Source organism: Rattus rattus, chromosome 15 (assembly GCF_011064425.1).
Source record: "Rattus rattus isolate New Zealand chromosome 15, Rrattus_CSIRO_v1, whole genome shotgun sequence".
Lineage (NCBI taxonomy): Eukaryota > Metazoa > Chordata > Mammalia > Rodentia > Muridae > Rattus > Rattus rattus.
The window spans coordinates 52,595,079-52,609,947 of record NC_046168.1 but is presented as its reverse complement, the minus strand read 5'-3'; the positions used below and the strand labels follow the sequence as shown (position 1 = coordinate 52,609,947).

General features: G+C 41.0%; 1 pseudogene; it reads right to left on the bottom strand.

Moving 5' to 3' along the window:
- Positions 1–691: 691 nt before the first annotated feature.
- Positions 692–812, bottom strand: LOC116885056 (annotated as a pseudogene).
- Between the last annotated feature and the right edge of the window lie 14,057 nt (positions 813–14,869).

Here is a 14,869-nt window from a genome sequence, read left to right as displayed (position 1 = left end):
ACCTCAGAGACAGTCCTCCTCCTCGCTGTAGATGGCAAGAGGTAAGTGATGTTGAGCTTCTCTCCCATGTCATCCTCTGCATGGCAGACAAGTTGTAGGGCCAGCTCTCCTATGCTCTAACTCTCAGGGCTGGCTCACGCTCAACCTTGCCATTAGGGTCATCTCTACTGGGATGCCCAGGTGAGGTTCAGGGCCTGCACTCTTCAGTGCTCCAGCAAGTGAGGGGTAGGGACAGCTCTTCAAGAATCTCCTGAGCCTGGAGGCTAACTCTCCTGCTGCTACCATTTACTTGCTCCTTGGTGGAGACTGTGGATCTCTGAGTATCTGAGGCTGTCTCAGGAGTGGTCTCAGGAGTGGTCTCAAGGGTACTATGCCCTCCTTGTACATTATGGCACCAGGCATCAACTTGGGCATGCTCTGTTCCCACAGGCCTACAAGTTGCCAGACTGGTGGTCACCTCAGGCTAACTCCTTATCCAGGGTGCATGGTGCCTGGGCTAGTGGTCAACTTGGGCTCAGTCCTTGCCTTGCCTGCCCTTTTCAAGGGTCATGTGTCTCGGGCTAACTCCCGCGCTGGTCTAAGGGCTCCAGGCAGGGTTATCCTAGTCTTCGACTTGCTCCCTGCCTTGGGAGCCCATCTGAGCACTGCCTACTGCCAGACTGTTTGTTGTCTCAGGCTTTCTTTTGTCAGGGATGTCAGGCTACCAGTCATTCAGACCTGTGTAGGTCAGAACACTGAGTGTAGACATAGTCTCTCTTCTCTCTGCCACCTACCGATGCACATATGACACCAGAAACCCCTGTGGGGGCTGGTAGAAAATATTTTTAATCAAATTATTAAAGTATTTCTTTCAAAATTGAGAGAACAAGCAGCCCGTCCATGTAAAAGAGGCACACCAGGCTAGGAGCAGAAAGGTGCACCCATGTTATAAGATAGTAAAGGTATACAGTTCACATAACAAAGAAAACCTGCAATAGAGAAAGGCGAAGGCCGGCCCGACAGAATAACCGCTGCTGTTTCAATCCAAAACCTGAAAAGAAGTAAGGCTTGGACTGATGGGTTTCAAGCCCTGAAATATCACCATTACTGACTCGTTCTAATATCCCAAGCAAAAATATCAGTTATGATTGACAATAAAATATGGTAAAAAAGCAAGCTAGAAAATTCACAACAGTCAAGCCACCTAAAGTGAGCACTGGAAAGTGTACTTCGAAGCACATGCAATGTACTATTGAAGGAAAAAATAAACGATGCTATTACACTCATTAAACGAAAATAAAAGACTCAAGAAATTCCCAAATGCTAGAGAATCAACTAAATGACAGGTAGCAGTACAGGCCTGCCAGTCATAGCTGTAATGTTAGCAATCTCAATTCACCCATCTAAACCGCAGACAAGTAGATTGGATTAGAAACCAAGATTTTCTTATTGCTGATTTCAAAAACACCTTTCTGCCAAAGATAAATACAATTTTAGGTCAAAGGAGAGAAAAATCTACTCTAAGAAAGTGGGACCAGAAGACAAGTAGTGGGTCTTATATTAATATCTGACGAAATAAACTCGACCCAAATTCTTTTTAGAGTAGTTACTGAGCAAGGAAACATTCCATCAGGAGGAAATTACATTTCTAAATATGTATGTTCTAAATATAGGTTCATCCAATTTGATGACGCACACACTAACAGATTTTAAATGAATGCTAAACCAGGAATAGTGGGTAACTTTAATACTCCACGCTCACCATTTAGAGAGCAACTGTATGCCCACCATCCAAGAAACACTGTCCTTAAAGAGCATCACAGATTAAACGGACATGGTCAGCATACAGAACATTCCACCCAGACAACAAGTAATTCATATTCATATTCCTCTCAGCCACCCATGGAACCTTCTACAATGTAGATCTCATATTTGACACAAAGCAAGTCTCAACCTATCTGGGAAAGTCAAACTATAATCCTTTATCCTATCTGACCACCAAGGGATGAATTTGAAATTTACATCAGGACAAATCATAAGACATCAAATGTAGAAATTACAGAGACTAACTGACATAGTAGAATGGGCCATGGCAAAAACCAAGAGGGAAAAGCATTGAATCCTAGAGTTATAGGAAAATGAAAATGTAGATTCTGTCCTAAATCGACAGGATAAAGTGAAGGCAGTTCTAAGAGAAAAGTTTATCACAGTAAGTGACTACTAAAAAAAAAATCAAAGAGAACTCAGATAATGGACCTTAAAGCACTGGAGGGGAAACAAACCAAAAAAGTAGAAGAGAAATAACAAGAGAAAAGACTGAAATTAATGAAATGGGAATGAAAAATAATAACAAGAACCAACAAAACAAAGAAAAGAAAAGATAAGCAAAATAACAAACCCTTAGACAAGCTAATCAAAAGAAGGAGAAGACCCAAATTAATAAAATCAGAAATTAAAAAGACAGTGGGAAAATTCAAACAATCATAAAGACACGATCAAAAATCTTCTAAGCCTTTTTAAATGTGGACAAATGCTTCATATCCTGGAAACATGTTTGTATATTTTGCTTTAAGCTATAAATTGCATGGATGAATTGTATGATAACTTTGCTTAATGCAGATACTGCAGCCTCTTCCACTGATAAATAGTCTAATGCTCTCATAAGACCTGTACAAGTTTAAACCAAACAAAATCCAGGCAAGGAGATAAGATCTAGGAAAGGGAAGGATCAGTTTTCTCCAATGAAGTGTCATTGATATATCAATTCCACTCCAGTGCAGGCTGGTGCCATGGTATAGTTGGGCAACCCAGAAATGGACTCTATGGGGCTTGTTGTTTCAGTTTGGGGTTTTTTACACCTTTGTTTTTTAATATTGTTTTTTTTTTTTTTAGGTTTTGTGCTTTCGGTGTGAGAGAGAAGTTTGGTGGGTGTGGTAGTGATCTGGTTCTAGAAGGACTTAAGGAGTTAAGTGTAGGTAAAAGTATAATATATTGCATGAAAATTTTTAAGTGAAATATTAATGAATCTTTCAGAACTGTTTTGCAACGTAAAATAAACATTTATCAACTTTGTTCTCTTAGGAGGACAAAGTTGTTCTGAAGAAAGGAGAAATCATAGTAAATCATAGTAATAAGCACCTAGTCTACTCAGGTGTATGGATATTCATTCTCATACCATGTGACATGTTGTAAAGAGTGTATGTCTTTATTGAGATGAGGCTAGGGTTGTTATACTGATTCTAACTATAGAAATACCAAAAAATCCAGTTTAAGGCTATTATGGTCCCATTGCACAGGTCTGATAAGGACAAAGCATGAATGCCTGGTCTCAAGGCATGATAGAAAATGTTTTGAAGGGATGGGATACAGTTCAGTCCGTGAAATGCTTGGCATGCTGGCATGAGGATGAAGTTTAGTCCCTATCTCTCACATGAGGATGAAGTCTTGTGGTGGTGTACCTGTAAAGGTAGCTCTAGGGGTGTACCTGTAAAGGATGCTGGGGATAGGAAGTAGAATCTGTAGAGCTTGCCATCCAAGAAACCTAGTTAATCCACACACACATACACACACACATACACACACACAAACCCACATACACACTGTATTTAGTACTGGTAGAAACAGAAATACAAAAGGGAAATTTTAACAAATTAGGAGGGGCATGAGAGAGCGAGATAGAAATAAGACTCTAGATGAGTTTGGACGGTCACTCTTTTGATTATTCTGTGTCATCATACTAAGGACAAGTTGGACAGAAGTGCAAACCGTTGTCCAAAACTGAGCCAATAGAAAACTGAACACATTTTCACAAATAGCGTGAACTTAGAAACACTCATATTGCAAGTGTTCAGTAAAAGTAAGGGAGCCTAAATTTATTGCCACCAAGGAGATTTTTTGGAAATCTATTTCACCTGTAGTGTTTTCAATTCTGATTTTGGGGGGTGTCAATAAACCTTAATAAATTCTTGTTTAATTGATCTGCTGTATAGACAAAGTAGCACTGCTTGTTAACAGCTTACTAGATGATTGTAATATGCAGGAAAATTTGGTATTGCCAGCTCCACTCTATAAAGAAGGCTAGCCCTAGTATGTAAATGTAAAGAACTATATGGGAAAACATTGTCACTCTTAGAGGGGGCCACATGTCTTATAGATCTAAATATTAGTACGTTTTTCACTTAGTCAAATGGGCTTCCAACTCTCAAAGACTTTTAATTTAACAGACGTAGTTCACTCGGTGTTCTGTAAATTGATATCCTATCTTGGTTTAAGTGGATAATTATTCAGTCATTCAGCTCACTAGGCAGAAACTTAAGCCATATAGAAAACCTGATATGAAAATAATGAAAGAAAAAACTATGAGGGCTGGTGTTTTTTGAATATTTTTTATTTACATTTCAAATGTCATCCCCTTTCCCAGTTTCCCATCCATTCCCCTATCCTATTCCCCCTCCCCCTTCTTCTATGAGGGTGTTCCCCCACCTATCCACCCACCCCTTCCCATCTCCCCACCCTGACATTCCCCTACACTGGGGGGAGGTCCAGCCTTGGCAGGACCAAGGGCTTCTCCTCCCACTGATGCCCAACAAGACCAGCCTTTGCTACATATGCAACTGGAGCCATGGGTCTGTCCATGTGTACTCTTTGGATGGTGGTTTAGTCCCTGGGAGCTCTGGTTGGTTGCTATTGTTGTTCTTATGGGGTTGCAAACCCCTTAGCTCCTTCAATCCTTTCTCTATTTCTCCAATAGGGACCCTGTTCTCAGTTCAGTGGTTGGCTGGGAACATTCGCCTCTGTATGTCATGCTCTGACAGAGCATCTCAGGAGACAGCTATATCAGGCTCCTGTCAGCATGCACTTCTTGGCACCAGCAATATTGTCTGGGTTTGGTGGCTGTATGTATATGGGCTGGATCCCCAGGTGGGGTAGTCTCTGGATGGCCTTTCCTTCAGTCTCTGCTCCAACCTTTGTCTCTGTATTTCCTCTTATGAATATTTTTTTCCTTTCTTGTGGCTTTACCTAATGCTTCACACATTATGCTAAATAAGAGAAGAGTGGGTGGACATCCTTGTCTCCCTCCCAATTTTACAGGAAATAATCTCCATTTGTATCCATTTAGTATGATGTTGGTTATAAGCTTGTTGTACAGGGCCTGTATTAATTTCAGTATGCTTTATCTGTTTCCAATGTCTCCAGGACATTTATCATGAAGGCGTGTTGAACTTTTTCTTTTCCCTTTCTTCTTTTGATATCTTTTCATTGTGTCCCCCCTGCTGAAAACATCTTCTTTTCTCTTGCAATAGATCCTGATTATAGTTCCCCCTCCCTCTACTCTCCTTGTTCCTCCTCCCCTCCCCTCCAGTTCCAGCACATTACTGTCTCTCATTAGAAAAGAATAGACTTCTAAGAGAAAATAAACAAACATGACAAAATAAATTACAATACAATTGTTGTTGCAAAATTATAAAAAATAAAATGCTGTCTTTTATCCCCAACTAGGTCTGGCACGGCAGTGCCCCAAGATATCTGATAGATATCTCCCCTTTCTTTTTTTCGGAGCTAGGGACCGAACCCAGGACCTTGAGCTTGCTAGGCAAGCGCTCTACCACTGAGCTAAATCCCCAACACCCTGATAGATATCTCAATCTCAGTCAGCAAAGCCTCTCACCCACTTTGCTCCATCCCATATCACACGGCCGAAGGCTTCTCTGTGCCTGGCAATAATCTCTCTACCTATCTAGTTCCCAAGGCAGGTTTCCATGCCAGAGACACACATCCCAACTCCGTGGAGTCCCACACACTCTCCCAAATTCAATTCTCCACATGAAAGACCGCACAACACAATAACCTCCGATCAAATTGATAAGATATAATTGCCCACCTAAACATACGGAGCCCTACACACATCCATCCCTTAAGAATATTTATAACAACCTGTTATAGAATATAACATGTTAAGAATAGAATCTTAACATCAACTTCCATGTTGTCCCGCAGCTACTCTGCTGTCTCTTCCTGTATTCCGTCCCAATCTCCTCCTCTTCCTTCAAACTTTTCTCCCGCCCATCCGTCCTTCTCGTCCAATGGCAGGCCTCATTCCATCTTGTGCCTGCCTCACCTGTGACATCATCCCACATACAATAAAACAACAACTATCACAACAAAGTTGAACAAGGTAACCCAACCTAGGGAAAAGAATCCCAAGAACATGCACAAGAGTCAGAGACACATTTTACCCCCCACAGGCAGGACTCCCATAAAATTACTAAGCTAGGAAGTTGCAGTATATGCACAGCAGATGCGGTGCAGACCCAAGGAGGCCCTGTGCTTGCTGCTTCAGTCTCTTGAGTTCATACGCTTCTTACTTACTTGTTTCAGAGAGTCTGTTCTCCTGGTGTCCTCCAGCTCTTACACTTTCTATCTTCTCTTCTGTGGGGTTCCCTGGGGTTCTGTGACAAAGACCTCCCAATTAGACTCTTTCTCCATAGAATGTCTGGCTGTCGGTCTCTGTATCTCTTCCCATCTGTGGCCAGAGGAGACGTTTCTGATGACAACTGAATAAGTAAATGAGACACTGGCCTATGAATATAGCAGCATATCCTTAATTGTTGTCTTACTGATACTTTATCTTTTAGACCAGTCCTCTTTGGTTTTTTACCCTGGGCTTGTGTGCTGTCTAGTCTCTGGTTCTTGGATACCCCATCCGTGCTGGGTATGGATTTCATACTGTGGAATGGGCCTTAAGTCAAATCGGACACTGGTTGGTTACTCCCACAAGTTCTGTGCTACCAGTGCACTAGCAAGTTTTGTAGGCATTGTAGACTAAAAGTTTGGTGGCTGGATTTGTGTTTACATCCTGTACCAAAGACATTAGAATGTAGAGGTGAGGAGTCCTTGTAGAAACCAGCTCTACTTTTCCCTGGTCGATGGCTTGCTATTCTCTGCAGTGTGGCCCTACTGTCAGTCTGCAGAGGGCAGTCCATTGTCAAACACTTTCTCTGTATCTGTTGAGATGCTTATGTGATTCCTGTTCTTGACTTTGTCTGTGTGGTATAGTACACTTACTGATAAATTATACTAACTGATTTATGAGTGTCGAACCAACCATGCATCTCTGGAAGGAAGCCCACCTAGTAGTGATATACAACCCTCTTAATATGTTTTTAATTTGATTTGCAAGTTTGTTGAGACCTCACTGTCTTGTGCATCATGAAAAAAAAAATCATTGCAAATACTAGTTTCATCGAATTAATTTGGTGGTATTCCTCCCCTTTATGAACGGTTGATTCAGAGGCTGATGTCTTATGCAATGACCTATAGGGCTTTATGTGCACACTAGAGTTTCTTTTATGACGTCATTGGCCCAGTGTTCTGCATACACCTACATTTATTCATCTGCTGTATCTTCTTGATAGATGGCTCCCTTTATTTTTATTAAATTTCATTTTTCTTAGACATTGATGTATTTACATTTCAGATTTTATACTGTTTCCCCCCTCCCACACCCCTTCCTCTCTCTCCCTCCCCTTGCTTCTATGAGGATGCTCCCATTGCCACCCATCCACTCCAAACGCAGAGCCCTGGAATTACCCTACACTGGGGGAATGAGCCTTCATGGGATCAAGGGCTTTTCCTCCTATTGATTCTGGACAATGCCATCTCTGTTACATATATGGCTGGAGTCATGGGTCCCTCCGTGTGTACTCATAGGTTGGTGGCTTAGTCCCTGGGAGCAATGGTGGGTATGGATCTTTGATATTGCTGTTCTTTCTATGGGGTTGCCAACTCTTCAGCTCCTTCAGTCTTTTCTCTAACTCCCCCACTGGGGTCCCCTTATTCAGTCCAATGGTTAACTGTAAGCATCCTCATCTGTATCAGTAAGGCTCTGGCAGAGCCTCTCAGGAGACGTCCACATCAGGCTCCTGTCAGCAAGCACTTCATAGCATCAGCAACAGTGACTGAGTTTAGTGGCTACATATGGGATGGATCACCAAGTAGGACAGTCTCTGGATGACCTTTTCTTCAGTCTCTACTTCACTCTTTGTCCCTGTATTTCCTCCCATGATTATTTTGTTCTCCCTTCTAAGAAGGAATGAAGCATCCACATTTTGGTCTTCCTTTTTGAGCTTCATATGATCTGTGAATTTTTTCTTAGGTATTCCAAGCTTTTGGGCTAAGACCTACTTATCAGTGAGTGCATACCATGTGTGTTCTTCTGTGACTGGGTTACCTCACTCAGGATGATATTTCTAGTTTCATCCATTTGACTAAGAATTTCATGAAGTCACTGTTTTTAATAGCTGAGTAGTATTCCACTGTGTAAATGTACCACATTTTCTGTATCCATTCCTCTGTTGAAGGGACATAGGGTTCTTTCCAGCTTCTGGCTATTATAAATAAGGCTGCTATGAACATAGTGGAGCATGTGCCCTTGTTATATGTTGTGTGTATGCCCAGGAGTGGTATAGCTGGGTTCTCAGGTAGTACTATGTCTAATTTTCTGATGAAACCAGAATGATTTCCAGAGTGGTTGTACCAGCTTACAATCCCATCAACAATGGATGAGTGTTCCTCTTTCTCCACATCCTTTCCAGCATCTGTTGTCACCTGAGTTTTTCATCTTAGCCACTCTGACTGGTGTGAGGTGAAATCTCAGGGTTGTTTTGATTTGCATTTCCCTGATGACTAAGGATGTTGAACATTTCTTTAGGTGCTTCTCGGCCATTCAGTATTCCTCAGTTGAGAATTCTTTGTTCAGCTCTGTGCCCCACTTTTAATAGGGTTATTTGATTCTCTGTAGTCTAACTTCTTGAGTTCTTCATATATATTAGATATTAGCCTTCTATTGAATGTAGGATTGATAAAGTCCTTTTCCCAATCTGCTAATTGTCATGTTGTCCTATTGACAGTGCCCTTTGCCTTACAGAAGCTTTGCAATTTTATGAGGTCCCATGTGTTGATTCTTGATCTTAGAGCATAAGTCATTTATGTTCTGTTCAGTAAATTTTCCCCTGTGCTTATGTGTTTGACACTCTCCCCTACTTTCTCTAGTTTCAGTGGAGCTGGTTTTATGTGGAGGTCAGTGTTCCACTTTACTTTTTCTAAGTAGTTTTGATTTGAAGTCTCCTTGATTACATATAGAGATAGCTACTACTGCTTGTTTACAGCTTCTCTTTACTTGGTAGAATTTTGGTTTGCATCCTTTGATACTTTTTCTTATATGCCTATACTATCTAACTGTATTTCTTAGAGACAATGAAGAGTTGATTTACATTTTTAATCCAGGGTATTAGTTTATATTTTAATGGTGAATTGAGGCCATTTACATTTAAGGTTATGATAGAAAATAATAACGGGTAGGTGTGCTTACAATGGCATGCAGTGGACCTGCACAAGATCAGGCCTCTGAACTCACATGTGTCAATCAGAGAAAGGCTCACAGACCCCTACCCCATGCTGATGAAGTAAGGTTACTGATGGATTCTAGGGGATGCACAGATATTTTCTTCAGTTGCACACCCCACTTATGGGCTCATCATGTTCCAGAGGATAACTCTATACCCATAAATACCCATGGTCATAACATGACCCTGGTTAAATTTTGAGTCCCAAACAAAACAGACGATATGAATGGCAAGAAAGAAATTGTAGGAAGGATAGGGAGTGGAAAAGCCCTGAGAAGGAAGGGCGGCAGAAATGCAGTGTGTGTGTGAGTGTGTGTGTGTGTGTGTGTGTGTGTGTCTGTGTAACTCACAATGAACACATTCACTAAAGACCCGAAGACTCTTGTTGCTGCTTTTTAAAGTAAGAAGCCTCAAGTAGTCTGAGACAGTTTTAAGTGAATTAATTTACCCAGTATCATTTCAATTCCACATCATCCGGAGGTTGGGTTTCAACCCTCCTTTTCCCTATGTCAAACCAGTTGGTTCTCAAGGCTGCCCTTCAGTCTCTTAGAGTGATTTGTTCATGCCATGTTTCCTTCATCAGAACCGCGTGAACGGACATGCTGGAAAACCTGGTTAAAGCTGCACCATCCTCCAGTCCTTCCTTCTGAATCTTGTATGCCGAGATGTGGGCGCCGGGTCTTTAGGACTGCTCTGCGCTGCTTTTCCTGTGGATACCTCTCCTAGCCCCTCCCTTTCACAGCCTCTGACTTTTTATTTTAATTTCAGCCTTTGTGGAGAGTATGTTAGACATGCTCTTTTCTGGTATTCCAGGGTGAGGAAATCTCAATTTGAAATCGTAATCCTCCATGGAAAGTGTTTCACCAGATCGGACAATGTTTTCTCTGAAAAATCCCACACGTATCTCACCCTTCTGATTCTTGATCACCCATCCGTGTAATGATTATTACTCCATATTCCATTCGATACCAGCTGTACTTGGTGTTTTACAGAGTCCTCTAAGGTATGGGTACCTCACAGATATCTGATCCACTCTAAATATCTTGACACCTTTTAATGCAGATAATGAAATTCACATCTATGCCATCTAACATTGTCCTCCTCTAAAACACTGCAGAACAGAAGAATGGGTTCTCGTTTGTTTGTTCATTTCCACACTATTCACATATCCTTTGCCTGCAGTGGCAGTAGAATTATTTGGAAAGAGACTTCTTTGCATCAGCCATAGCACCATGGTATTTCCTGTGAAGAGTATGACAATATGACTTTTGACTGTCATACTATGCATCCTCTGGATTCTGTCTCCAAACCTCCATCATCTCCTCTAACATTGCCTCAGTGGCTGCGTGAATCAGAGCACCTAAAAAAAAAAAAAGAAATCACTGGATTGTCAGAGTGATGCTGTGGCCGCCATCCCTAATGGTTACTGAAAGCTTCCACTAGAGTGGTTTTGAAAAGCATGTCACTCGAAGATCCAGGAAAAAATGCTTCAGTGCCCAGAAGATACTAAAAGATAAAACTCTGAGTTGATACAAAAATTATTTTTAAGGTCTTTTGAAATTATTGAGTAGTTTTTAAAGCCAGAATCTCTTACTTTTGTTTATATTCTGTGAGCAATTTCACATCTTGGTAGCCAGCACGGATACGGGTCAAGGGTGTCTGGATCCAAATCCCAAGCCTACCCATTGCGTCTCTGCTGTTGTTGTCTCATCTATAACATCGAGAATTGTAATAACTAGGATGTCTTGTGAATGTTTTGAGGATTAAATGAATTCCCACACATAGAGCTTTCAGAAGAGTGACTGATAGATCGAGGAGCTAGATAAATGTTAGCTATTAGCCATTAGCTCCAAATTTTCCATTAACTATCTGTCTTGATAAGTAACTGGAATATTCTTTAAATTTGTGCAGTCTCTGACTTCTCGTTTGTACAGTAATGTAATTTTATGTTTGCAAGTAGACTTTATCTTAAATGTCAGCTCTGATTGATTAGTATTAGGTGCCTAAATCATAGCACTTATAAAAAAAAACCTGTCTAGGCTTAGGAAGAGAAAGTAAAATGCCAGTTATCTCTGTCTGGTTTGGGTTCTGTAGGAATGGCAACCTACACATACGTACACAAGTGTACAATATGTTCTTTTAATTATATTTTATATAAGTTCCTTACATAATCCTTTGTCATCACGGCTGGGGTTTATTCAGTCTCAAATTGACATATTACTTTTCTAATTCAGCAAAAAAAAATGGCATTGGGATTTAATGGAGATTGCATTGACTCTGTAGATTTATTCCAGTAATAGAGCATTTGCATAGTATTAACTCGACGTATATATGCGCACGTGAGGTCTTTCCATCTTTTAGTGTCTTCTTCAATTTCTTTTTCAAGTGTCTTTGTTTCCCTCGTAGAGTCCTTCCATATCCAATGGCTAGGTTTATTCTACACACATTCTAGAGCTATCGTGAGTGATGCTGTTCGACTGGTCATTGAGCCCCGGGATGTGCCTGTCTCTGCATGCACAGCACCAGAGTTACAGGAGTGCAGCCCCACATCCTTCACTTCCATGGGTCCCGGGGATTCAAGCTGAAGTCCTCACACTGGCCTGGAAAGCACTTGGCCCACTGGCCTATCTCCTCGATTCCGTAAGACTTTCGTTGTGTTGTGATTGAGACATTTCTCACTACATAGTCCAAGTTCATCTCGAACGTGTTTTATATTATTTTTTATTTCCTAAAAACAATTTTAAATACGTTTTTTTTTTTATTTTTTTTTTTTTTTTTTTTTTTTTTTTTTTTTTTTTTTTTTTTTTTTTTTATTTTTTTTTTTTTTTTTATTAACTTGAATATTTCTTATATACATTTCGAGTGTTATTCCCTTTCCCGGTTTCCGGGCAAACATCCCCCTCCCTCCTCCCCTTCCTTATGGGTGTTCCCCTCCCCACCCTCCCCCCATTGCCGCCCTCCCCCCAACAGTCTAGTTCACTGGGGGTTCATTCTTAGCAGGACCCAGGGCTTCCCCTTCCACTGGTGCTCTTACTAGGATATTCATTGCTACCTATGAGGTCAGAGTCCAGGGTCAGTCCATGTATAGTCTTTAGGTAGTGGCTTAGTCCCTGGAAGCTCTGGTGGCTTGGCATTGTTGTACATATAGGGTCTCGAGCCCCTTCAAGCTCTTCCAGTTCTTTCTCTGATTCCTTCAACGGGGGTCCTATTCTCAGTTCAGAGGTTTGCTGCTGACATTCGCCTCTGTATTTGCTGTATTCTGGCTGTGTCTCTCAGGAGCGATCTACACTTCTGCACTTCTTTGCTTCATCCATCTTGTCTAATTGGGTGGCTGTATATATATGGGCCACATGTGGGGCAGGCTCTGAATGGATGTTCCTTCAGTCTCTGTTTTTAATCTTTGCCTCTATCTTCCCTGCCAAGGGTATTCTTGTTCCCCTTTTAAAGAAGGAGTGAAGCATTCACATTTTGATCATCCGTCTTGAGTTTCATTTGTTCTAGGCATCTAGGGTAATTCAGGCATTTGGGCTAATAGACACTTATCAATGAGTGCATACCATGTATGTCTTTCTGTGATTGGGTTAGCTCACTCAGGATGATATTTTCCAGTTCCAACCATTTGCCTACAAATTTCATAAACTCGTTGTTTTTGATAGCTGAGTAATATTCCATTGTGTAGATATACCACATTTTCTGTATCCATTCCTCTGTTGAAGGGCATCTGGGTTCTTTCCAGCTTCTGGCTATTATAAATAAGGCTGCGATGAACATAGTGGAGCACGTGTCTTTTTTATATGTTGGGGCATCTTTTGGGTATATGCCCAAGAGAGGGATAGCTGGATCCTCAGGCAGTTTAATGTCCAATTTTCTGAGGAACCTCCAGATTTTAAATACGTTTTTATCATCTTCTTTGCACCCCCAACTCCTTTCAGATCATCTTCCTTTCCCTATACCATGTTTTAAGTTTTTTCTCAAAAAGCAAACAAAAGCCCAATATGACCAAAACCTCCCAAACAGGTTAAAAAAAAAAGCATGTAATCAAATAAAGTCACGCACAAAAAATGTGAAGTTCACTCTGTGTTGGTCAACTACTCCTGAACGTGAGGCGTGCCCTGGACTGGTTGATTTTTCCCAGTCATTCCATTGGAGGACACTGATTTCCCTCCCCCTGGAGGTACAGATGACAGCTCGGTGGTTAACCTTTACCCTGGTGACAGGGTTCCAGTCATCCGGTAATTTGTTTATATATATATATATATATATCAAACGAAATAAAATATGCATTTTAAACTCCGGAAGCCCACCTTCAAGTAAACATTTTACTGCTGCCCATGAAGAAACCTGCCTTACAAAAGCAGTCCCTTCATTTTGCTCGCCCATATAGTGTAACGACCCAATACACCGCGACTACTACTCTTGTAAACACTTTTCTCTTAGAAAACTAACGATTCTTATTTGAACCTCATTTATTATTTATCCGTTAGTATTCCTATCTTTGCGCAGACTCGTTGTTTAGCCCTACCTAATTTTCCTTCTACCTAAAGAATTGCCTTTATCACTTTAAAAAAAATATAATCGGCCTGGTTTAATCTCTTCATACTGGTGCCCTGGATAATACGCACATAAACGCACATCTATAGAAATAGCTCAGAAGTAGAGGCAAGTTGAAGGTTCTCAGTAATAACTCTATTTCACATTTCAAGGGAAAAAATTGAGTGTGTGTGTGTGTGTGTGTGTACATTCATTCTATCATTATTCCTCTGATTATTATATTATATGAATAATTACATTATTATATTATGTACAATTACTTCATATATTGTGTTTTGTTATTTTCCCTTCTTTCTGTGTTCTGAGTTTCTGTGTGGGCACTTCCTGCTACCGTCTCCTCAAATCCACTAACTCTCTCATCAGGTTGTGCTGCTGTTGATGAGGCCCTCAGAAAGCAGCCTTCCTCTCCGGCACTGTGCTCTCGACCTCTAGCACCTGCTTTTGCACATTCCCATTGCGAAATTTTCTGCTTACATCATCTCTGTGCTCTTATGGATTTCACTTTTAGCTGAGCACTGAACGTCATTAATAGTAATTTTGAATTCTCTCTCTGGTGATTTCGAAGTCTGTGCCATAACCAGGTCTATCTCTGGTTCTTGGTGTAGCTTTGTAAGCTGTGTTTTCCTTTATTTAAGAATCTTCTTGTAACTTTGCTTTATGATTCGGGAAGGCACCTATGCCACAAGCATGAGGAGCCAAGAGCCCTAGCACCCACATCAAAAGCCAGGCATGTAGCCCAGGCCTAAAATCCTAGCATCGAGAAGTATAAGCTAGCAAGATTCCCGGGGGCTTGCTGGACCACACCAGGTACCCATGTACACAAACAAACACATCCACATCTAACAAACACACCCGAGGGAAAAAAATAAACATATAAACATAACATAGTCTAAACTCTCGATGAGTGTGTGGTGGAAATTTGCAGGAAACTATTA